Below are 25,547 nucleotides of genomic sequence, written 5' to 3'. Positions count from 1 at the left end.
ACGAGAGTGCGAGTGGATATTGATTAATGTATTTTTTAACACTGTGATTGTAGTCATGATTAGAATCGAATCTATTTTAGCTCTGCAGTCTGAGAGAGACATAGAATAATAATATATCTTGAGCATGATGGATCGAATTTAATAGTGTTTGGTCTTCTTGTTTTCCAGTTGATTTGTCCGACGGTTCACTGTTGAACAGTTTTGGGAGTGTCACAGCAAACCGTAAAATTACAATTATATATCACACTTTGTAATAATGCAGATGCTCTTAGTGAAAACATGTTGCAATTGTTATGTCTTTAAATAGTTAACGTTTAAACTTATTTTAGTCTTAAATATTACCCTAAGTTTATGATTTATTATGCCCTTATTTTAACATCTAATCAGATCATACTGAGTAAATAGGATTCACATTGATTTGTATATTTGAATGTGTGGTGGAGTAATATATCCATTTGTCACAATACTGGACTAATTCATGTAAATTTGATCAAATGTTTGGCGTGTGTCGCCATGGGGATGAAACTTTAAATTATTAAGTTTTCGAGCAGACTGGGATTGTACATCAAGTGAGCAAAGGCCGAGCTCATTTCATTCCGTACATCCAGCTCGTGACACCTTGCTAGAAACACCCCGCTAGTGACAACCGAGAGTTAACAAGTTACAAACACATATTGTCAGTGACATATACGAATAGTTTAAGACTGATGAGTTACTGATTGTATGTCTGAATTTGGCGAGCTATGCCGGGTGGTTCAGACAGGAAATACCTCCTTTGAATAAGTGTGTACTATCATTTATAGAGCATCGTCGTAGGATGACATTTCCTAATGAGCTGACGAACGATTCTCGGCGCAAACGACGCCACTTCAGTCTAAAAATCATATTCCATTCACATCAAGAGGTGACAATGTCAATATACGTAGTGGTAGCATCTCAAAAGTGATATTAGGTTTATGTCGGGATATAATTCCGGTATCAATCAAATAAGCAAGTATCAATGTTTGTTGTCAACTTTAGCAGACAAGCCAATAACAATGATTGTGGTCTCTTAGTTCAATTCGATAATTGTGAACGGGTTCAGGGGGTGAATGTTGCTTTGTCACGGATATCTGCTGTTAAACGAATCTTGGCCAAACTAGTGGTTGATATTATGATGTACGTCCCACGCGATCCTGATTTGACTGCAAATATTTCAATGACATACCACATTCTTTCACCTGAATCAGTGTCTTTCCAAAGTCTTAAATTTAGAACATCGTGTCATAATATACCTAATGAGTCTAGCAGATCGACGCATACCCGTAAGAAAAAAATGCGCGCTGAACAGGTTCTTAACAGTGATGAATGTAAAGTTACAGAACTGTACTTGAGTCAGGCATCTTAAAGTGTTGGCCTTTTGCGACGAGACTTTATCAGGATGAAATGTTCAAAGTTTATTTTTATTTATTGCTCATTCAGCCTCATTATTCTGGCGGTCGTATGGTTTAGAGGTTCTTGTTTCACTTTAAATAAAAAATAAAAACAACAACAATTGAACCAATGTTGGTAGCATCCTTATACAGGAACTTGAAGGTAAACGCCATGACGCATGTTCGCCACGTGCAGTCAGGTAAAACAAACACTCCAACTGAAAGAGATATAAATTTGGGTCGGCCTGGAGTAGCTGGCAATGGCAGTGAACGTGTGCATGTCGTGGGTAAACTGCTGAATTGCTCAATAACAACTCAACGAACGTAAACATTCCAGGGAACAGCTTAGAACGTGGAACTGGCACAATTAACTGCTTCATCTCACTGCCTCGGCAACAACTTGAACAGATTGAATTTTCGAGTGTAATCTGCTGGCGTAAAGTGGGGTGAGGTTCATGAGGTGATCCGTTCCGTCAATCCGCCCACCCCACTTAGAGGAAAATTGTTGACAATGTTTGTGAGACTAAACATCTGGATTGCGTTCTAAAAATGTAGTTGCATTAGCTGTAGTAGTAACAGTAGTAGCAGCAGAAGTAGTAGTAGTAATAGTAGTAGTAGTAGTAGTAGTAGTAAAAGCAGCAGCAATAACACTAGCTGTCGTAGTAGTAGTAGTAGTAGTAGTAGTAGTAGTAGTAGTAGTAGTAGTAGTAGTAGTAGTATGAGGAGTAAAGATGCATTGATATGTAGGGAGCGGCTCAAATGCAGAACATTAAATTTGCCCGTGTTAGTGACACAGCTGACCAGAAATTCCAAAAGGAAATGGTAATGGTTCCATAACAATTTGAATAGTTTGGAGAAACATCCGTATTGATAATTCACTTTCACGCACTAAGTCCGCAATACACAAAGCAAACCCATGGAAGATTCACTTGCGCCTTGGGAATCTTAAAGTGAGTTTTCACTGGCGGGCACAAAGAATGCGTTTGTCAAGCTGTAGTGCCAGTTTCTCGCCACCTCGCCACACAGAGTACAAGGATGCGGAAATGGTATTGTTCGATTCTAGTACATAGTACTTTATATTGTGTGATGTGAATATTGGTCCTGCAAGAGAAGTTTTAGGCAACCTATCTACAAACTCATTGTTCTCCACATGCCCCCATAAACGTTTGGAAACTTATTAAGACCTTGCATATTGTAACCTGATCGAAAAACATTTAAGTAAGAGTCCATGACGCTCTTTGAAGTCTTCGTACATTGTAGAAAGGGCGTGCTCGATTGTACCTCGAAAGCTGTGAAAGGCGGAAGATTCCGGATTATTACTTGGCTGTTGGAAAGCCGAAGTCAACCCTCTTTTCCTACTCTTGTGAACAGTAACATTTGTCACTCTGAATCTTTATGCATATATCTAAATAGGACACAGATGATGTAGTTTCACTGTTCTCTTTCATTTCTAGCTCAAATAGGTAAATCAGTGGAAGTCATTAACATACGGCGGATTTTTATGGAGCTTATAAAATATAAAGGGGACATGGACGGCCCAGTCGCTGCAATTTGCTGTGCATAGTTGCCTCCCCTGGGCACGCTAGAAACCTATGACTGTGAGTTCGAAACCCGGTTCGCCCGATTATGGGTGCTTGTGGGTTTTACCAAAGTTTAAAACATCTGTGACCTGCATCACTTTGGTGATTCCTTCCACACACCGTGATAATAACTGGAATACTGTTCAAAATGGCGTTAAAACCAACTCACTTACTCCTTCTTTATTTAATTCATAAACATTTTATCCAACTAAATATTGCATCAAGAAATTGAAATCATATACAATACAGGTACAATGATTCAATACCCTGCCATGTGATGACAAGACGGCAGTACATTGAAAATGATAAATGAATCCTTCCACAAATATAACATAATTTCATGTTGAGTTCAGTCTGATACACATACAAAATATAATCGAAAGTATTCTGAGTCATGACTGCGAGATCCATTCATAACCTGGACCTTTCGTCATTCTTTCCGTCACTGTTTTGTCGTGTAGTGATGACTGTGTAGATCAACAACATTCACTCACTCACACACTCACACAACCTCACAAAATAGTGTAATGAAATCGCGTTTATGTTCTGTTTTATAATAAACATGGGTTATGGTCTTCTTCTTTCACATGCCAGCTTGCTGTTGAATCTTGCATTGCCATTTGAACTATCATTGTCATCCAGTATAGTTTACTATGGAGTTAAATGGAACAAGAACTGTCCTTTTCTATATTATATATGAGTCTGAGTCAATGGACCAACCTGCTCGAGAAAACGTTGTGCCTTGAATTATTTATATTTCTGTATCTCCGAGTTAACTGCTACATGCACATCACCATATATGTGTTGTTTGGGGCATAAGACCTTGAGATAGCTGCTTTCAAAAGGTTGTGTGATAATGTTTTCAGTGACAAGAGATGGGAGCTCACGAAAGGACATTTTGCATCAGTAAGATAGGAATTTAAAACACGAATCATTTCTTTATTCTTTGAAATTCATATTTTGTATAAGATCATTCTACAAAAGTGAAAGGATATGTCCTTTACATTCTTATAATGATGTATTAAATACAATCGTTTTCATTAAGATAACTCCGCCGTGTGAAGCAAAGGAAAACTATAGCATTGAACGCAAAATTAGGACACATGGTTCTTCTTTCTGTTATAAACTATTTTCAAAAGGATGATGCCGGGAAGTGAAATTAAAATTAAACTATTTGAGAGATTAAAAGCATTATTATTTCATAAGAAAGCATATAACATTATGGACTATGTCACAGTGTCGTTATTTTGCTCGTGTCACGGTCTAGTGACTTCTCTGTTGCCCGCTCCACCGCTCCAGATTGCTGCAGTATCAAATAAAGAGAGTCTATGGATTCCTTCTTGTCATAATTGTCAGATTCTAGATGTTCCTCTGGCGCCATCAGTCCACCTCTGTCGATGATCTGGGCCGGTCTCCCTATTTGTGTTTTATTTTGTGTCACCGGGTCGTTATTTTGCTCGTGTCACGGTCGAGCGACTTCTCTTCTACACGGCTTTGTTTCCGACACCGCTCGGCAAAGTCCGGCGGTCGTTGGACAGTGTCATATTCTGTGTTAGGGAAAATAGAGGCCCAACTATTTCTTTTTCGTGTGATTTAATGGCACAATCATACAATGTATTGACTGGATGTCCGTTATCGCTTAAGTGTTCACAACCGTATTCTTGCTTTGAACATGTTTTTATGACTATGATTTTAAAACTTATGGGGAATTTATTTGAACGCTCAGACGTTTCTCATGTATTTATGATCATTTTTTTCCTCCCCGATAATTGCACAGAGCTTGTTCTACATCTTTAATGATACCGTTGGATAGCTTATGCTCGGCGCTTTATTTTAAACTTACATCTTCAGTATGGATATAGTAGTTAATTTGTTGTTCGCGTTTTCAACTTGTTTAGAAACACACATTGGCTTAGCGCCTCAGAATATTGTCTTCCCCGGGTGTCCTGAGGAGATTGGCCTCTCTGAGATCGATCCGTGCGCAGTATATTTGTACCTCTGTCAGATCTTGTCTCTCATTTTATTACTGTACAGTTGCTTAGCTAAGCCGCTTGTGTATTTGCTCTGTTGTAATTGATAAGTGCTCTTTGTCAGTGCAGACTAGCTGATCTTTTATTGTCATCTAATGGTACACTTAGCTGTTATTAATTAACCTGTGAACCTATAAACACGTTTTCGTTATCGATTTATTCTTATTTAATTACATTCCTGATCATTGGAGCACAGGTACGGGACAGACAACCACTTTCTATTGTATGTTTTCATATTTACTCACCATCAGTAATTAATATTTCAAAATTGGATATTTCTCCATGAATCCGAACCCCAGAGTACCAATTGTTATTCTTTGAACCAGATTTGCCCTCGTGAGTTCGACATGTGTCACTTTGGTTGGTCGTCTCCCAATGGTATAATAGCCAATCGTTGATATTAATGAAATAATGTTACTGAGAAGCGTTAAGCACTTAGGCCCTGTGAAATGGCGGATCGGAGTAGGTCCCCAGCTTGCCCTGTGTGTTTTTCTGAGCTGACCTAAGTGTGTATTGGTTGTGTCTTGGCTCAGGTTTTATGTCTCTGAGCCGACTTGTAGTCGAGTATTGCTGACTATGGCTTTAAGCAACATTCAGTTATTAATTCTTGAATATAATAGCAGCTTATAATTATATATTATACCTAAAAAGAGATTTATGCTGTTCAAACAAGGATGGTTACAGTGACAATACGTATTTAGCACATGAGCCTCCAGATCCGTCAGAGGAGCAATATGACACACCTGAGTGAAATGTTTACCTATATTTACAGACATGGACGGTGGGGGTAGCCTAGTGATTAAAAAGTTCGCTCGTCACACAGAAAACCCGAGTTCGATTCGCTTCATGGATACAATGCGTGACGCCCCCAGCCGTGACCTTGCTGGAATAGTGCTAAAGGCGGCGTAAAACCATACTCATTCACTCACTGTTTACAGATAATTATTATTCATCACCAAATACACTATGCATAATAAAGACGTTGATCACCTCAGTATCTTATCATTAGTTACTGTGTAGCATTGAGAGTACAATTTCAAGCCTTCAAACTGATATCAAAGCAATGTATAAGCTGCACCAAACCTATTTACATTACTTTAACGAATACAAATGGTAACACACATTTGGGTTAAGCAGGATCATTACCCGACGCGACACAACGCATGCACTTAAGTCGATTTATGATTCAAATGCAGGAAATCACATCAATCAGAGAGTTTATATGAAACATCATTGAGCAGAAGGGTTTCTGTAGGGAATAAAGATCTACGGCCAGACTCATGAGGTTAACTATGTCCTCTACCTCGGTAAAGCATACACACTTTGGGGATGTACGTTCATCTCCAAGTGTACGTCATATCTCATATTGCTGGCAGTGAACGGTCTGTTTCTTGATCCGGTCTAATCAGATACTTTCTAAAAAGATTATCGATTATTTTGAATGTCACGTTCCAGCCCCAAATTGAAAATGTCCTTTCCCCTTCAGTAATTAAACTTGCCTAATGTAACATATTGAACATGTGTCGTCATTTGGAAACTACTTTGATTATACCGAATGGCAAGGTTCAACTCGGCAACACGTGTATTCAACAACTGCGATATGCATTCCCATAAAAGGTAGAAATCGTCAGCGTCGCTCCAGGTTTTAGTCGGATTTAGGTTTTAGTCGAAAAAGACATGTTCCGACATATGCAGACTGTTATAAGCAACGTGAACGTTCAGTTAATGTCATGTATATATATGATGTCATTATCTTAAATATTTGATGGTTGTTGTGTTAACAAATATTTTCTGAAGTTATTGGTTAGGGACCTGCTACAGCTATCGTGATTTTAACGCTATGTGTTATGGTAGTGTTTGTGCCCTCAGAAAACTAGATCGATAACATATCAACGGTTATTTGGAAATGTGATCAAAGTGGCACTTCTATTTTATAATTTAAAATTACAGGAACTCTTATAGGGCCAGTTATGAAATTTGTGAATGAAAAGGTTACACAATTTTACTGTCAGAATACATCAAAGAAAATCTCAGCGTAGCCATTCCTCCTTCTTACACGTCTTTAAATTGAACTTCAAATGACAAATGAAGCCCTGGGACTGAACTTCCAAAATGTAATTAATTCATTATTTTTAAATGTCAATGGCATATACATTTAAACTCTTTAATCTGTCATGTGTAATAACGTCTTGTAAAAGGGAAGAAGCCCAGAATCAAAGACAGACCTTGCTAACCCAAACACATTAGCATACATGTTAGATATCAAAACACAGAAATCTTTGCCATGGCTATACTTTTTTCAATTTCACGATTTCCAAGATAAAAATTTTCCTTAAGGACTATTTTAATTTGATTGAGTAGGCTGGGGTTCATGCCGCTTTTACCAGTAACTGCCATGAAAGGGATTCATACGGAACCCTTCCAGGGCTATTTTGTCTTCTTGAAATTTCACGATATACTAAGTTGAAATTTCAAGACAGTTACTTGAAATTTCAAGATGTTATGTTGAAATTTCAGTTAATATCTTGAAATTTCAAGTTAGGATCTTTATATTTCAACTTAGTATCTTGACATTTCAAGTCATTATCTCGAAATTTCAAGTTTGTATCTTGACATTTCAACTTAGCATCTCGAAATTTCAACATATCATCTTGAAATTTTAACTTAGTATCTTGACATTTCAAGATACAAAGTTGAAATTTCAATTTTTAAGATACTAACTTAAAATTTCAAGTCATACTCTTTAAATTTCAACTCATTATCTTGAAATGTAAAGATCATTATCTTGAAATGTAAACTCGGTATGTATCTTGAAATATAAACTTAGTATCTTGAAATTTCAAGAAAAAACGAATGGCCCTAAAAGGCTTCCGTAGATTCCACTGACATCGTCTAAATTTTCCAATAGGGGTCTTGGCACTGTAATTAACGTCATGTATAAATTGGACATTAACCTAAGTGTGTAATACAATTTATTATGCCTTCATCCAGGAGACAAGTTATATCACTACGTGTCAGCTTAATGTAAGCCTAAACTTATCCATGTCCTAGATGTGTGAACCACAACCAATGTAAGGAACGTACCAGCACGGGGCTGGTGCTGACACATAAGCTGATGGTCAGGGTAACGGATACATAAATACAAATTGTGAAACGTCTTGTGGAACGTCTTGTGGAACGTGGCTTTGTTTCAGATCAATTTCATTTATAACCTCAAAGTGCAGGTTATGGAATTAATGGGGACAGACAGTTCATGTCTATTGATTAATAATCGTGTTTATATTAGATTATAACCATTATTCCAAAGGTCCCATGTAAATACATTAAGATAATCTTAATCTTTAGTTATTAGATAGTACTTCGTATTGTACCAATAACTCACAACCTGTGACAAATCAATTCAGCACAACACGCAAGGCTCTCAACTCAAGCAAAGTCAAACTCCCAAAGTCATTCCAAGTGAGATGGGGTTCCGTGATACATTATAGTGGATGCCAAGGACAGACTTGTTTTCAAAATGAATACCTTTAGAAACAGGCTTAAGAGATCTTGATGACATTTTCACGTGGGGTTTATGATTGAACTATCGATTTCAACTCTATTTAGGCAAGCTCTCCGCACCCTTGAGTCGCCATGAAGTGCGGAGGTAATATGAAGGCGCGGACCTCTGGGTCAATTTGTAGTTTAAGCGTATTGACTCCGTGGCATTATAGTGCCCTTTGACAGTGGTCACTCATCAGATTAAATGAGCCGAATACCTCATCTCTAATAAACCAGTCTACCAACAAGACCATCAAATTATGTAGAACCCGCATACGAAGAACTGGACTTCATTAAAGCTGGAATTCGCCCTTCCATTCACACACAAATGCTACTTGTTAATATTTCCAAACGGGGCATTTCAGTATTTATTTTAAATTTCAAGGTTAAGTGAAAATATGAGCCATCACAAAGATTCATCTCCTCAGCTTTAGGCGGTGTTGTCGGAACATTTATTGTCAAAGTCCTCTCAAGGTAGAGCCCGCTAAAAATAAGGACAAATATATATTCTGAATCCAACTGCATATCCTCAATCACCAAACACCCGTGAAGATCCGGGTTAGAATTGGTCTTCAGGAACCCATGCTATTGTCTTAAGAAACGCCTGAGGGGTCGGGTCAGGCTCGCTGGCTTGGTTGATATATTTCTTCATTTCCTTCTTGCGTCGATCGATGTTCATGATATCAATTACTGGATTGTCTGGTCCAGACACGATTATTTACAGACCGCCGTCATATAACTGGAATATTGTTGAGCGCGGCGTTAATCAAACTATCGTTGAAGTGCTCTTACAAGGTACATTTCAAAATCCCGAAAATTACTGTATACTACTTATTTACAAAACGTTTGGGCTTTTCAGACCTTGTTCAATCTTTAAATCTCACTGGACGGTAAATCGAAGAAAGCTAACGAAAATGTCTCGGTGTCCGTCTTCTGTCAGTTGTTTCTTTAAATTTGGAGAAAATGAAATATTAAAGTCTGGTGAAGACTAAACCTTGTGAAGATGTTTCTCTTTTAAGGTAAAATCAGCTGCACTCAACTCAACTAAATGCTGTAAATGCTTGGATACTTTACATTTACGTTTTGTAACCATAACTTTACATTCCCATATCAAGCGGGCCAAATAACGTATTGGCCTTATAGGAAGTACACTTCGAGCCTTTGCTACGCTGTTGATCACCAAGTTGTAAAATCTTGAGCTGAGGTGAAATAGGGTTTAACGGCGCTCAACATATATAACGACGTGCATACACGTGTGTGTGTGTGTGTGTGTGTGTGTGTGTGTGTGTGTGTGTGTGTGTGTGTGGCTGCTTGTACTATTCCGGACTAATGCTAGTGCTAGCCCACTGAGATACCATGCCGCAGTTTAACATGACTACCCTACTCAAAGACAATATACTGACTCAGAATACTTCAACAATCAATTTGAAAAAGCGTGGTATAGGTGGTGTTTTTAATAATCATAGTGTATACTTGTTATACTGTACATACTACGTTCACCTGAAATGCATAATATGACAATACATTAATAGTTCTTGTGTAGATGTCATTATATACTAATTGTATTAAGTATTTTGTTTTTTTTGTTTGTTGTTTAACGCCGCATTCAGCAATATTCCAGCTATATGACGGCGGCCTGTAAATAATCGAGTCTGGACCAGACATTCCAGTGATTAACATCAATTGTTTATTAATATCATGACATGCAACAACCAAGTCAGCGAGCCTGACCACCCGATCCCGTTAGTCTCCTCTTACGACAAGCATAGTCGCCTTTTATGGCAAGCATGTGTGTGTGTCTATTGTATAAAGTAATGATAGGCCAAGGGCTCGCGTGATAGGAAGCTTTACTGGAAGACGCGGATCATGGTTTTGAGTCTCAGCTTGGTCACAGTTGTTCGTTGGCTTCACCAATACGATACGTTTTTAAGACCTGCTTCAAATATGTGTCCTTCCTCAGACATAAATCTGACACATTATGACATAACTGAAATACTGTAATTTACAAAGCGATCCCAACCGAACTCAACTCACAATAAATAGTGAAACGATCATGTTCATTAAAAAAAGCCGCAGTCATATTTATATAGTAGTATATATGCTATTGTTAATCTACACCATTACCCTCAGGTTTAGAACTGCCTGTAGATTCCCAGAGAAAATAGGTCCCATGATTGTCGACAAACGGCTATCGGCGCTTTGCCTCATTCCCTTTGCTTTTGTGGTTTACCTAGGCCAGACACAACTATTCTCAAACCGACGTGATATAGCTTGACTCTTGGTGATAGAGAAGTAAAAGAACATTCTCTCAAGATTATTTAACCGATTTCCTGGGTGTCTTTTATAAGAGATGCATTGTTATACAACAACTGCGTCACGGGCAAGGAAATTAGGTTTGTTTGCCCATTTGCGTGTTTCTTCATGCGGAAAGAACGTGTTTACTTGACTGCATTCTAATCCAACCCTGTGTTTGCTAATCCATTACCTAACTGCCGGATGCATTATTTTGGCTTCGAAACCATTACATCTGCTTTCTCTTGCATATCAATAATGCTACCATAATCACAAACGACAGTTGTTAAGCGCTTGAATTCAGGTCTGATGTAACCTTATCTACAATCTTAAACAAAGCTTTGACTTGATTAACCGTCGATTTTAAAGTGGTTCATTTTAGGGAAAACTCATTACAAAAAGATATTATACATGTGTTTACATGGATGAAGGCTAAGTATTTTCTAAAGGTTCTCAAAATAGTAAAGATAGGCACGAGGCTCAGGTTCTGTCAATGTGTAGGTATGCTGTAGGGATGATACAGAATGCCGATGCGTGCATAGTGTCAGGTTCACTGGTTCTTAGATGCACCGAAAGTACTCCCTTCCATGCCAGCTTGGAGGCAAGATCGAGAAACGAAGTCTCTGCATGTAAAATCTTGTTTGAAGATCAGCCGTCCATACTATGTTTGAGACGCTCGACATCACAATGAAGTGGCTGTTAATTTGAATTTAAGAATTGTGAACATGTACCTAACTTAGTCTGCTTCTTAAGGTAGATCTCCCTTTTTAAAAGGAATCCTAGTCCGACCGATTTTCTCCTGCGTTAACCAGAAGGTGGAATAATGTTAAAAGCGGCGTTAAACCCAACTCACTCACTCACTCTGAGGAGATGAGTTTCAGAGGGAGAAGAAATGGATTTTGAGAGAGTTTTGGAGCGGAGCATGGTCTAAGTGCAAAGGTCACATATAACGGTCAAAATTAAATATTTCGCGATATACGGATCATGTGTTGACCCTAACTCCAGAAGTACCAAATATGAAAATTTAAAATATTGCACGAAACATATGTTGACGGACATACAGGGCATGACTTGAATTCAAGCCAGGTGAGCTAAAAAGATACATATATCAGGTATTTAAAGCAATTTTTTGTTAAATTTATAGTCGAAATGCTAAATACACAGCTTTCAAATTTCACCTAAATTAGATAGTATAATAATTCAAGAAACTATTCCTTGTGGTTGTTCGCAAAACAGTTGGAGACGCAAGGGTTTGAGTGAGGCTTGACTTGAGTTGGGAATCCACGGCAAACATGTGCAGCATTTGTCAGAATTGACGTTGGAAAGCAAATAAATGCTTAAGGCTGATACACTGCTTCCACAAAAGTAGTTACCATCTGCGACATTTAACAGTTCAATCACAATTTTACCTCGAGCAATGCATTTAACTCTCTATGCCACAAATGTTTCAAAGCACCAAGCAGCTGACTTCTTTATGTTCAGATTTCTTGATCATCAATTAAATTGTTGAGCTCACCATCCGGTGCCGATCGTCCCAACCAGTGTCTCACTTTCTCAGGTGATGGTTTAATTTCCTCTTCATTACTCCAGACAGTTACATTGAAAAACGGTTATTGAGCAGCTAAATTGGTTTCAGTACCTTCTATCTCTACTTGCACCTCAATGTCACAAACAATTTGTGACAAATTCTTGTCACTCACGCTACCTTCGAAATTTGTCTTTCTGCAATAGCGACATCCTCGATTAGCAGTGTATTATATGTCCATTTTGCTATGATAATACCCTTGACCCATTCACCACCATATCCTTTATTGGTATAATATTTGAAACAAGCATACAACGTCTTGTGGCATAAGGACTTGTAGTCTGTCTTACAGACCCTGATACAAATATATATCAAATACAGCCCACGCAAGTCTATAATGTTTGGCAGAAAATGAAGAGAGTCACTGGGCTCCCTTTTATCTTAAGGACTTGCCTTGCCTCCTTTTTTCTAGCCAAACGTTCTTTTATGATCATTTGTAAGTAATATTTTTTTATTCGACTAAATATACTGAGTACTCGCTCGTACTGAACCGTGCTTTTAAATTTCGATTTCTGCCGAACTCGTTCTCAAAACTTCATTTTCATTTGTTGTTGATTTCAAGCTTATGGGCGAGATACATTCAGTGTAACGTTAGTGATCAGAGATGGTGACGTCACCTCAGAAACGAAGCTTTGATGGCGAAGCTATCCAGGTTGTCTACAAAAGGATGAAAATATGATACACTTGTTAATCGAGAATGCCGTAGCAACAGTTAAAACGAGCATGATCTTTATTACGTCTTTTTATTATTTCGTCGTGCATTTTATCCAGGGATTTCAATACGATGTAACCGCTGTTCATGATACATCAACTGGACTGTTCAGAATTTAAGAGTTGAAATGAGTGAATGTATTTCGTCTTTCCGTCCGTCTGTCTCGTCAACCAGCCTCCTCGGAAAGCTTTATGGAAATTACGTTTACACTACATTGGTGATTCTCTAAACATTGACAGCCTCCCTGGTCTAATGGTAGAGCGTCCGCCCGGAGAGCGGAAGGTCCGGGGTTCGATCCCCGGCCGCGTCATACCAGAAAACGTTAAAAGATGGTACTTGTTGTTACCCTGTCTGGCGCTCGGCAAACAAGGACTGGTCGGCTCGGAGTCAGTATACTGTGTCTGAGTGGGGCATTCGTGTTAAACTGCGGCATGGTATCTCAGTGAGCTAGCACTATAAGTCGACATCAGTCCGGACTAGTACAAGCAGCCACACACATACACGTGCCTGCACGTCGCTATAAAAGTGCAATAATCTTGGACGCAACGTTAAACCCCATTTCACCTCACCTCATCTCCAAACAGTACTGAAACATGAATATCAGAATGAGTGTTCCCCTTTACTCAGATATTTCTCCACTCATATGACTTATTTTGGCATATTCGTGTAAAATGACCTTCTGGAACTACATTTCAAAAGGTTTATAAATTGTACGTGAGGCTGGGTCTGTACTTATGTAAGGAATCTCAGCACATGTTAGTTACAGAAATTGAAAACTAGAATGATATCAAAGTTTGTGCATCGTTTTGTTTTGTAGCGTATTGATATTCATTGCCAATTCTGAAAAAGTAATTCAACGGCTTTCGAAATACAGTCAACTACGGTTATAACGAACTCGCTTATAACGAACTGACGGATATAACGAACTTACTTTTTAGTCCCGACTATTTGCTGTAGTTATGCTGTATATATGCTTATAACGAACTACGGTTATAACGAACTAAAATTAGAAGTCCCTTTGAGTTCGTTATAACCGAGGTTTACTGTAGTCGCTCTGGTCTTGATGTGACACATGTACACACTGCAAATTAATCGAAGCCCTAGGAATTATTTACCATCAACTGTGTGAACTGCCTGTGAATCATGTTGGTACATGTATACCACAATAAAGACGTCGACATGTCGACGTCTGAATGAACACTGCGACATAACGATCAGTGCTACAGGGTAAAATCGCATACATTTAATGGCAACGTATGTCTATATACACTTTAGTTGATCATACTCCAAAGTTCAGGCTCAAATTATGTCTGTTTCTAATACGATATAAGCAGTTGAGTTTGACATGTTGAAACAGCGTTACCATCGTTCTTTACTATTGCTCACATGGTTCCCTGTAATAATCTTGTAACTTCTTCGAAAAGTCATCCATGTACAAACAGTGGTGTCTCAAGGTTTATCTACCTGTATTTTTTACACTACAAACTGAATTTAATTAATGGCTTTGGAGTACCCAATTCTCCATCAATTTCCGTGGTCTGGCGAATTGGAATATTGATACATTAATCTACCTTCCTCTCTATGTCCACCAGTATCTAGTAACTGTGTTCCAAGTCGAAGAAGTCTGTAGAATGCAATATCTGTCTGCAGATCAAAAATCCATTCTTCTTATTGCTGTCTGCCAGGTTCGATTAAATACTCTATTACCTAGATTATCTGGTATCTGTATGTGCATGGGTAACTAGCTATAGGGTACGTGTGACAAATCAGGTTTGAAACAGTACATGGGTCGAAATTCCATTAAAGTCAAACAGCGGTGAAAATTATATGTGTATAAAAATCAGCGATGACACAAGGTGTTCTGATGAGTAGAAATGGAGTTTTACATTGGACAGGGAGGAGCTTATATAATATTCGCTTATATTGCATTGGTGACATGTGGTGTCACATTTTCCTTAATATATTGTATAGACCCGTTTGTGCTCCCTGGGCGTGTTGTTTATATTCAAATTATATTCCCTGTAGTGTTACGAAACACGGGAATTATTGAGTGAGTGAGTTTAATTTAACGCCGCTTTGAACAGTATTTTTGTTATATCACAGCATAATATATTCGGTAATATATTTTCACAATAAAATCCCGAATAATAAACGAACATTGCCAACCACTAAAACACTTGACTCCACCATTCCTTTACCACAAGGGGGCGGTCGAGTAGCCTAGTGGTTAAAGCGTTCGCTCGTCACGCCGAAGACCCGGGTTCGATTCCCGACATGGGTACAATGTGTGAAGCCCATTTCTGGTGTCCCCCGCCGTAATATTGCTGGAATATTGCTAAAAGTGGCGTAAAATCAAACTCACTCACTCACTTTACCACAAAGCTGTATCCCTGCCTGATATACGACAGTTCTGACATCGATATGTAAGAGTTAATCACCAAAGGTGTAACACGAACGTGTCATTGTGTGGTATTATGAATGATTCAGTTTGTGGGTTCTTTTAATTTGGAGAAGGGTACAATTCTAAACGTCAAAATTATATGAAAGGATTACGGATAACCATTGATCAGGTTTTCGCGGACAGGGTAAGTATGACCGCCCTTCCCTACCGATAGCAACCGCCAGACACTTAAGTTTCATTCAAAACGTAAGTGCCAGTGAGGAATAAAGCAGGGCAAGAAATGTGCAGTTGTAACCTTGTTAATTAAATCAACATGTCAAGGAACAAACTTTTTCAACGAATGCTGTTAAGGACGATTACAGGGTACCTATTGACTTACACCTCACTGTTAATCTCAATGAAATTATGTTGGGCACCCAAACGTTCAGATCTTGTCAGACTGTGGTTTCAATACTCTAATATGCGACTTGTAAAGTTGGCCGTGTCAATACACCTACACTTTTAACAAAGGAAACCATGGCTACGAGAACGGAAGTGAGGTATAGCGCACATATGATAAAGCACAGTCGCTGATCATTCCGATACTAATCTCATTTTATGGCTACGCCTTCAGACTTGAGAACAATAACCCACTCTTATGCCTACATACCATCCCGGATGTCTCCGAGAATAATGTCAGCTGCCTCTTACGACACATTCGTTTGCGATGATACTGCATTTACTGAGCTGACCAAGACATTTACTGCAGCAGATAAGCCAATCTTCTCAGGCAATTGATGTCTCTTGTCTGCCGCCTTTCTAGGTGATGCATCGTAACATCAAAGTAATCTGTGCAGGAAGGAATGAAGTCACCTTTCTGTAACAGCGTTCACTTGAGTTTGATTCCCCACATGTTTACCACTTGACTGTGACGTCCACTGGTAACAAATGCGCATCTTCCCGAGGCAAGCGTGTCCACTAGCTTATATCAAAACCTGGTTTCTTCCCTTGCAACACCAAGGCCACTTTTCTTGGCTTGACCCTGACGCCACCTTCGTAGATCACGAGTTGTGCCACTTGTAATGAAATCACGATATCCAATCAGATCGCTGTTAACTCGTATAGCTTCACAAAGATGGCGAATACCACAGGCGACGACCCAGTCGATAAGATCACAAAAACATTCGCTATTTCATTCCTGACATAAAAACGTTGCCAATCGTTGGGGGGAGGGAGGGGGGGGGGGGGGGGGGGGGGAGGGAGGGGGGGAGATGAAAAAGACATATTCGTGTCAACAAAGACAGGCAGCGGTAAATCGCTTTCATACGAAGGTGTACCTGTCGTGGATGTTGATTTTGTGAAATGTTCTCTGATGGGAATGTTTCCACCCTTGCCACATCAAGCCCACTTTCCTGTGCTAAATATGATTGGACTATCGCACATATTGACAACAAGTCTGTAATAAATAGGCTAGTGGATGCTCTTGCCTCGGTATGAAGACAAATGCGAGCTCGAGGCGACTAAATGGATGGTCAGTCTCGGATATTTAGTTGACTGTATGTCATCGCGTCCCGACGGCATGTTAATGTTACCAGTAACTGGTTTGTTTGATCCAGGTTCGATCATTTACAGGCCGCCGTCATATTCTCACAGTAAATAACATCATGTCCCTATCAATTCATAAATAAAACCATTACGTCACGCAGTAAACAATTACATAGAACACAACAATTTGAAGCCGTTTAACTTAACACATCCCCACATTGATAATTCAGCACACAACCCCAGATGTGAACACCTTGTGTCATCACTATTTGATAGTGATTCATAACACATGCTAATGATATAGTCAGAATCGTGCAATGGACACCGCTTTTAGTAGAAATATCCAACGCTTATTCGTTTTTTCACTTTTAGATATTCAGAGTAAATACATATCGTCAACCAGTCTCAATTATCCGACGAAACGGATTCCATTGGGGTAGAGTGAGTGAGTGAGTATGGTTTTACGTCGCTTTTAGCAATATTCAAGCAATATCAGGGCGGGAGACACCAGAAATGGGCTTCACACATTGCAACCATGTCGGGAATCGAACCCGGATCTTCGGCGTGACGAACCAACGCTTAAACCACTAGGCCACCCCACCGCCCCTCCATTGGGGTAGAAGGCAAAATAGCGATGAACATAATATAAAAGGATCACTAAAAATCATTGATGACACAGATATCAAACATGGATTATAACGAAATAAACGTTTTATCCAGTTGTAATATCAGATAATAAATTGTCGGTTCTATTAATTTTTTACTATCTTTTACTGCCGACGATTTCGTCAACCTTAATAGTTAATAATTGAAGATTCGCATAGCGATAACCTGGGGTCACTTGTTCCTCTGCAGGTAAAAAGGCAGCATGCTTACTGCAATTAAGTAACATTACCTCAGGATAAGATCTCTTGCGCGTTTAATTATGTTTTACATAGCTACCAGTGTCAGCGAAAGATCAAGCTGACCTGCGTAAGTACACCATGAGGTTCAGATTGATTATGTGATCGATTTAACATTGCAGCAAGGGATTACTTGAATGCTACAGTAACGCCATGAGGAAATTTGCGCCACGATCCACATGTGCACCATCTGTTTTATCTGCAATACGAGTATTCTACATCTTGTGTTCAAAAGTAGAATCTAAATTGGCCTAATTATCCGGTCAAATGAAACGGATACCAAAGTTATACAAATTTTAAATGACATTTTACTCATCATGGAAAAGACAGGTTCTCTACTACGAAATGGGGTCATTTTGAATCCTTATATATCTATTATTCATGTTCATTTGTTCTATAATGTCGATTTTATATGTCTTCTGGGGGCGGCCAGGTAGCCAAGTGGTTAGAGCGTTCGCTCGTCACGCCGAAGAACCGATTCGATTCCCCACATGGGGCCGGGACAATGTGTGAAGCCCATTTTTTGGTGTCCCCGTCGTGATATTGCTGGAATATTGCTAAAAGCGGCGTAAATGCGTTAGGTCATCGTGTCCCGATTGCGTGGATCGATGTTCATGATGTCAATCATTGGATTGTCTGGACCGGACTCGATTATTTACAGACCAAGTAGACACAATATATGGATAACAACTTCCTTAATACTGTAGAGGCGGTGTTTCGGAATAGATCCGTATACCGTTGTTAAGCAAGGCAACGGTATAGGGATCTATTCCGAAACGCCGCCTTTGTGTCTACTTTACCATCCATCAACGTCTAAGTAATGCCTATCAAACAATGTATTTACAGACCGCCGTCATATAGCTGGAGTGCGGCGTTAAACAACAAACAAACAAACATGTTAAGTATTTAAGATTAGCACGCCGTGCATATCCTTTTCATTAGCAATTACATATGTACGGATGACAATATGTATCCGCTATGGAAGCCATTTACAAATTTGGATGTCTTTCACATGTAGGACTTATCATATCTTAATGTACTTTTAATTGTTTTTAATATTGGCTCCTAGTACAGTAAACTACAGTATACAGGATGTTTGCTTTAAAAATCATAATATCAACTAGGACAATTAATTCCAACCATGTCACAAATCGATAACCATATGTCGGACTATTGAAGTTACAATAGTAGCTGTTGCACTTTAAAGGTGAAAGATGATGACGCCACGCCCTGATATTTACCCATCCTGCGGGAGATGTCTATTGATGTTGTGCTAATTATACTCTCGTCAGCAGAAAGGTTTCTGGGGACAAAAGCTCCCGTCGGAAGCCCTACCTCTGCAGCCATCGTCTATTCGAAACCGCGCAAACTGCCTGTAGTTAAGGGCTTTAGTGTTTCTTGAAGCACCAACATGATTCGGCATTCTAAGTCTTCATGGGGAAGCTCCGCGGAGAAACACTAACCTCACCTCCACGGGGTAACTGCGCAGGCATAAGAAACAAATGCGCATTGGTTCCATAGAGATTGAACATAAATCGTGTTAGTAAATGTATCAATGCGGTCTAGAAGCCACACGGTTTGATATCATTACGCACGAAAATAGGAATATGACATTTGTAGTTTATCTTGCATAATCTTAAGGTTCATTATAGAATCAACCAGTGCAAAAAATCGAAGTTACGTGGCAGCCTCATTTTTCTCAATATTTGGACATCGTGAGGATGACAAATACAATGAAGGTATTTATGTATTTATATATACGCCGATATTTGGCCGTGTACTCATTTATTTCTTCTTTCAATCACGATCGTTACAATTGTTAAAGAAAACACTTTAGTAATAATTTTATATATTTTTACCTTTACATCTAAGATTACCTTACTATTTGTTTGTTTGTTTGTGCAGTCAGCAATATTCCAGCTATATGACGGCGGTCTGTAAATAAGTCTGGACCAGACAATCCAGTAATTGATATCATGAGCATCGATCCACGCAATTGGGATCGATGACATGCGTCAACCAAGTCAGCGAGCCTGAACATCCAATCCCTTTAGTCGCCTTGTACGACAAGCATAGTCACCTTTTACGGCAAGCATGAGTTGCTGAAGACCTATTCTACCCCGGAATCTTTACTGGTCGATTACCTTACTAGTTGAAGTGTAGTATCCTTCTTCAAATTTTACACCCAATGGTTACCGACTACAATCGGGATTGGGTAGTGTAACATGGTTGCGTGTTATCGTAATGTCATGGCTGTGATGGCTGCTTATGTTTTCAATCACTGATATCACTCGATACATACAAACCGTCGTGGCAAGAATCAATTGCTGCGGCATTTACAACATACCCTTACATCACTCAACCATTACTTTATGACGTAATTAATATCTATTGTCTTCCCATAATACACCTGGTCATCTACAAGAGGGTATGTATTAATATTAGACCCGTTGTTAAAGTTTTTCATTTTCAGTCGGGCCTAAATTACCTTCCCACTTCAAGTGAAGAAAAGGTTTACGCACATCAATACTATCGCCTGATAATAACGTCATCCCGCTCTGAGAAAACTAATTTTTCTCGTTTCATAAAAAAGTCCTCGCTCCAGTTTACCGCATATTGGATGAAGAACAGCGACTCCCTAGCTTCCTCATCAGCTTCGTTTTTCCGCCTTGTAATCTCTCCACTTTCACTTCAAAACAGAAACTCTTGCACAAGGCGTGTAGCACCAAATAATAACTGAGTTGATAAAAACCGTATGTGCACTAGGGAAAATATCAAGCACCAGTGTATTGTTTTCATCATCCGGATGCATTGTCAACGTCATGTCGGAATGACGTCACACTAGAAACGACAATCATGGCTGAAGATCATTGAATTCATTCAACAATTGTGGTTGTCTAAGACGGCGGTCGTGATCTGTGCTTTTTGCAAAAGGGGAGCTTAAAAGGATTAGGAAATAATGTTTAATAAAGAAATTATTAAACTCGCATGTGTGTCATACAGGTTTTACGAAACTCATGTAATAGTTCATGTCTCCCGTTCGGGAAATACAGGCATTCTGACACTTGGTCTGTAAAATCAGTATGACACACCTGTAATAGTCTCTATTTACAACAGTTGTATTCTTCACCAAAATAATTTTGTTTATTTTCGTCCGCTGTCTTGCCCCCTCTGTACAGATCGGTGATTGGAGATGAATATCCAGGAGCGTCAGGAACAATGACTGAATCTGGACTATGTGTACGAAGAGATGATCAGATTTCCCAACAGCAATTATCTGAAAGGTTGGGTTTCAAGCTTTTGTTGGTTGGAATCAGTATTACTGATGAGGTTTGTATTCGTGTCTTTCAATGAATGTGTATCCCTGCCTGAAAATATTTGAAATCACCCAAATGACAGTAGTTACTCGAACAGTGAATTTTCTGAATCTCAGCTTCTGAAATCTCCATGGGCATGGGCTATAGTTATTTAAAATTAAGTGGCCGGTACGATCAGTTGTGATCGAACAAAATTATGTTATACCTTGTTATGGTAGATGTACGTTCATTTTTTTAATTGAGGCTGACGGCGTGTTTCTTTTAAAAAGCATTAAAATTAATTGAATTAACATTGGCTAATCAATGCTTGAAATGTTAAGTTGTAAAGTTAAACCACACGTGCCTCTTCATTTTATCATATGTTTAAGGAAAATAACTAAAATAACTAACTACTGACTAATAGTAACCTTAACAGCGACGTCCAGTCCCAAGGGTTGGTTATTGACATATTTATGAAATATGGTAATGATAAGTGGCGTCCGTTCTCAGCTGTGTATTACCATCAATCAAGTTCAGGTTAAATTTAACTTGCTATTATACAGGGCAAATAGTTCCAATTGGTCGGATCATAACAACGTTAAAGTGATATGGCCTAATGATCCCCTGTGTTACTTTTGCGTTTGATTTACATGGTTGTGAACTATATATGGACTTATAATAATGTAAATTTATGTAATTAAATAAAAATAGGTTTAACACAAATTAACATTCCATCTCACACATTGAACGACCGGTTCTAAAACTATCTCAAATTAATTGTCTAAACAAGTCTTTATCTACAATCGTTGTTTGAATAAAAGGTCAAGCTTTGTGTTCTGTTATCACATGCGGACAGTCGTTCAAAATGTCAATGGACTTCATATCTTCAGCGAAGCATTTTGAACTTTTCTGATAATGAAGCTTACTACCATAACATATGGGCATAAACACACACACACACTTACACACTAACACACACACACACACACACACACACACACACACACACACACACACACACACAGAGATATGTATATATATAATATATATAACAGATATAGATATATTATATATAATATATTATTATATATCAGGATTTGCTTCAAATATATTGAGCATAACACATTTCCGCAGTGTTGTAGGTAGTATAATACATATAGGCTTTGACAGCGACCAGTTTTGATGTTTGCAAGAAACATCGTATTTTTACTTCTGTATTATGAACTAACGGCCCACTGGATTGTCTTGCATCCCTCTGGGCCCGTAATTCGCAATGCAGTTGCGTCTCCCTTAGTCGTGCCATCGTTGGTTCGAATTCGACCCACGTCCCGACTACGACCCTTAGCTTACGTTTCACCAAAGCGTTTTTCTTTTCGAACTGCATTCATTTGGACCTTCCCTCCCTTCTTGTTTATTGTGTAAAGCTGTATTCGTTAATATGCCAGCTATTGACGACGGCAGGTAAACGATCGAGTCTCGACCAGATAATCTAGTAACTGATATTATGAGCATCGTTGTCAGGGTTCGATGGTACGCCATTATAATTAACCAAGGCCATCAGGCCAGTACTCGTCTACGACCTGCATTCTTTTGAAATTTCATTCCAGATAATGATTTGTCAGAGACATTCGCGTCGGTTTCACCAAAGTCATAAACGTCTACGACTTGGACAAATATTGATGGATTTCAAGACAAATTTAATTTGGATGAAATATCACATGCTGTAAACACAGTTCACGTTCGATAATCGGCTAAATCGATTTGAGGGATCATATTATAACGCGCTAAACAAGCCTGGGACTGCTTTTTGGATGAAAAAGTTGACGAATCGTACAAATATAAAATATAATACAAATCAAGTTCGATAATTCGTCTAGTCTAGTTTAATATCAACTATCATTATATTTTTAATTATATATCAAATTTTAACGGGTAGTCAAAATAAGACTTTCTGTATGCATATATAGGATCGTAATAAAATATATTGATTAAATGACACAAACTGATTTTCAACAATAAACGCCACTTTAGATTCGTGACGGCCTGACGGTAATCAGTCACCCTAAAATCTATATTATATTAACATGCAAACTTGTAATTTATTTCAGTGGATCATTTCGTCTGTCAATAATATCTGAGTCCCAAAGCGGTGGTCAACTCATGAGACATTCTGTCTCGTTACATGTTCCGCGTTTTAGATTAGAAAAGGTCATGTTGGTTCATAGATATCGCATTTGCATAATAGTCGTATTCATTCACGCAACCGTTTATGTATACGTTTACACCACGTGCCTATTTATCACACAGTTTCAATCCAACCACGTGCCTATTTATCACAGTTTAAGTCCAGTCCATCATGACACAGGGCGTAACGAACAGGGCGTAACGCACAGGGCTCTTGTAGCTCCTTTACTTCAGGTTACGGTAGAAAGTTTGATTTTATTATGTAGATGTAGCGAAGGTAATGTTGGGGTATCGCGTCTGGAAATAATGATAAAAATAATAATAATACTAATGCACACATTTATTTGTCTGATCCTCTTGTGAAGCATGTCAAGACTCATGATGAAATCAAGGCATTCCACAGTTTTCGTAAACGAGCCAAGGATGACCTCAATGTCAGTGTTGATTTTGTTGATGGTTATGTACTGCTGGACGGTACAGAAATGAGTATCAACCAAGCGACGTGCCATATCAAATCGGCCCAGACTCAGTTTTTCAAGGAGAGGCTATCTGAACGACCACAGCATCGAGTTTACGTGCAGTGTGTTGAGAGGGCCAGTAACCCTGCAGAGTTTTTCGCTTGGATAAGGTCGGCTGGTCTAGAAGTGAAACAGAAAGCTTTCTGTTTGCTGCTCAGGACCAGTCACTTGAAACCGCCAATATGTGATTTTGCATTAGAAAGTAAATATCAAATGTAGATTATGTAATGAATTTAATGAGATTGTCCAACACATTGTCAGTGGATGCCCAGCTTTGACAATATCACTGTATCTTAAGGGACATGATGGAGTGGCTCGTTCATTTTCATTTCCCCTTCCTGTCCATGCTTGTGGGTTTTTTATACACAGGTCCATCCATGGTACGACCCAGAATATGTAGAGGGCGTCATGGAAAATGATGAATACAAAGTTCTTTGGAATGGGCCCATTTACAGCCCCATATCCATGCCAACAAACCTGATCTTGTCCCTTTTGATAAATTGAATTAAATCATTTATAACATTGGATTTTCTGTCTCTTTTGACACTAATGTCGTTGACAAGATTCGGGAAAAACATGGAACCTAAGTGCCAAGTTGTCCGACTCCCCATTCGCTGTCTGGGCTGCATGTAGAGGGGGAAAGGGCCCCGAGCTGATGATTAACCTAACAGGTCCATTGAACGATTCCGACTATATCATAAGCATGTGTTTATGAAAAGGTGAGCGTATCCTGGTCACAACGGTGGCACCAATCACAAATACATGCAATGGCAAGTCAGTTGTTCACCCCAACAATAGTGAATTGCATCGGACATAATTTTTGTCACTGATGCGTCACATGTGTAATTGTCCTCCACATGTGTACCATAAAACATTTTGAAAACTTTTGAGCAATAGGCATATGACTCTCTTAAAAATCTTGTAGAAAAACATACTCGATTGTACCTCGAAAGTTAGGGAAATGTAAACACCAGAGGCTAGAGCTGTATTAATATTGCTCGACATAATGGGAACAGTTGACCATTGGAAAGTTGTAGGCATCCCTCTTGCCACACAGTCTTGTGAGTGAGTGAGTGTGTAGGGTTTGACGTCGCTTTTAACATTATTCCAGTTATATCACGGCGTGTCAGCATAATGTGGGAGGAAAGCCCGAAGTGATGCAGGTCTCGGACGTTTACCAGTTCGGTGAAACCCACGAGCACGGGTATGGTGCTGATAAACCTAGAAACATATTTGGGGCGAACCGGGATTCGAACCCACAGGTTTCAGGCGTGCCCAAGCAACGCAACTCTGCACAGCGAATCGCGGCGCCTTAGACGACTTGGCCACCCGTGCCCCCACACAGTCTTGTGGGGAATGTTTTGACACTCAGAATCGTTTAGCATAGATCTAAATATGAAACAGACGAAGCGGGTTTTTCCTTATAAAGAGCATTGTTGGCTGTACCTGAAACGTTGTGAAATGTAGACCGGCAAATGTACTGATTTACTTGGTTTTATCAATGACGTATGTTCATTCATGTTCGGGCGTTTTTTACTTTGATGTTTCAATTTCGATGTATGACCTATAAA

At 39.0% G+C, this 25,547-nt stretch overlaps 1 protein-coding gene across 1 annotated transcript in view; it reads left to right on the top strand.

Moving 5' to 3' along the window:
• Positions 1-25,547, top strand: part of LOC139469316 (neuropeptide receptor 15-like) — an 83,029-nt gene that overhangs the window by 30,123 nt on the left and 27,359 nt on the right. The gene's annotated exons all lie outside the window — the stretch shown is intronic.

Source organism: Haliotis cracherodii, unplaced genomic scaffold, assembly GCF_022045235.1.
Source record: "Haliotis cracherodii isolate W230 unplaced genomic scaffold, xgHalCrac1.p SCAF_1, whole genome shotgun sequence".
Lineage (NCBI taxonomy): Eukaryota > Metazoa > Mollusca > Gastropoda > Lepetellida > Haliotidae > Haliotis > Haliotis cracherodii.
This window is presented reverse-complemented; position numbering and strand designations above follow the sequence as displayed.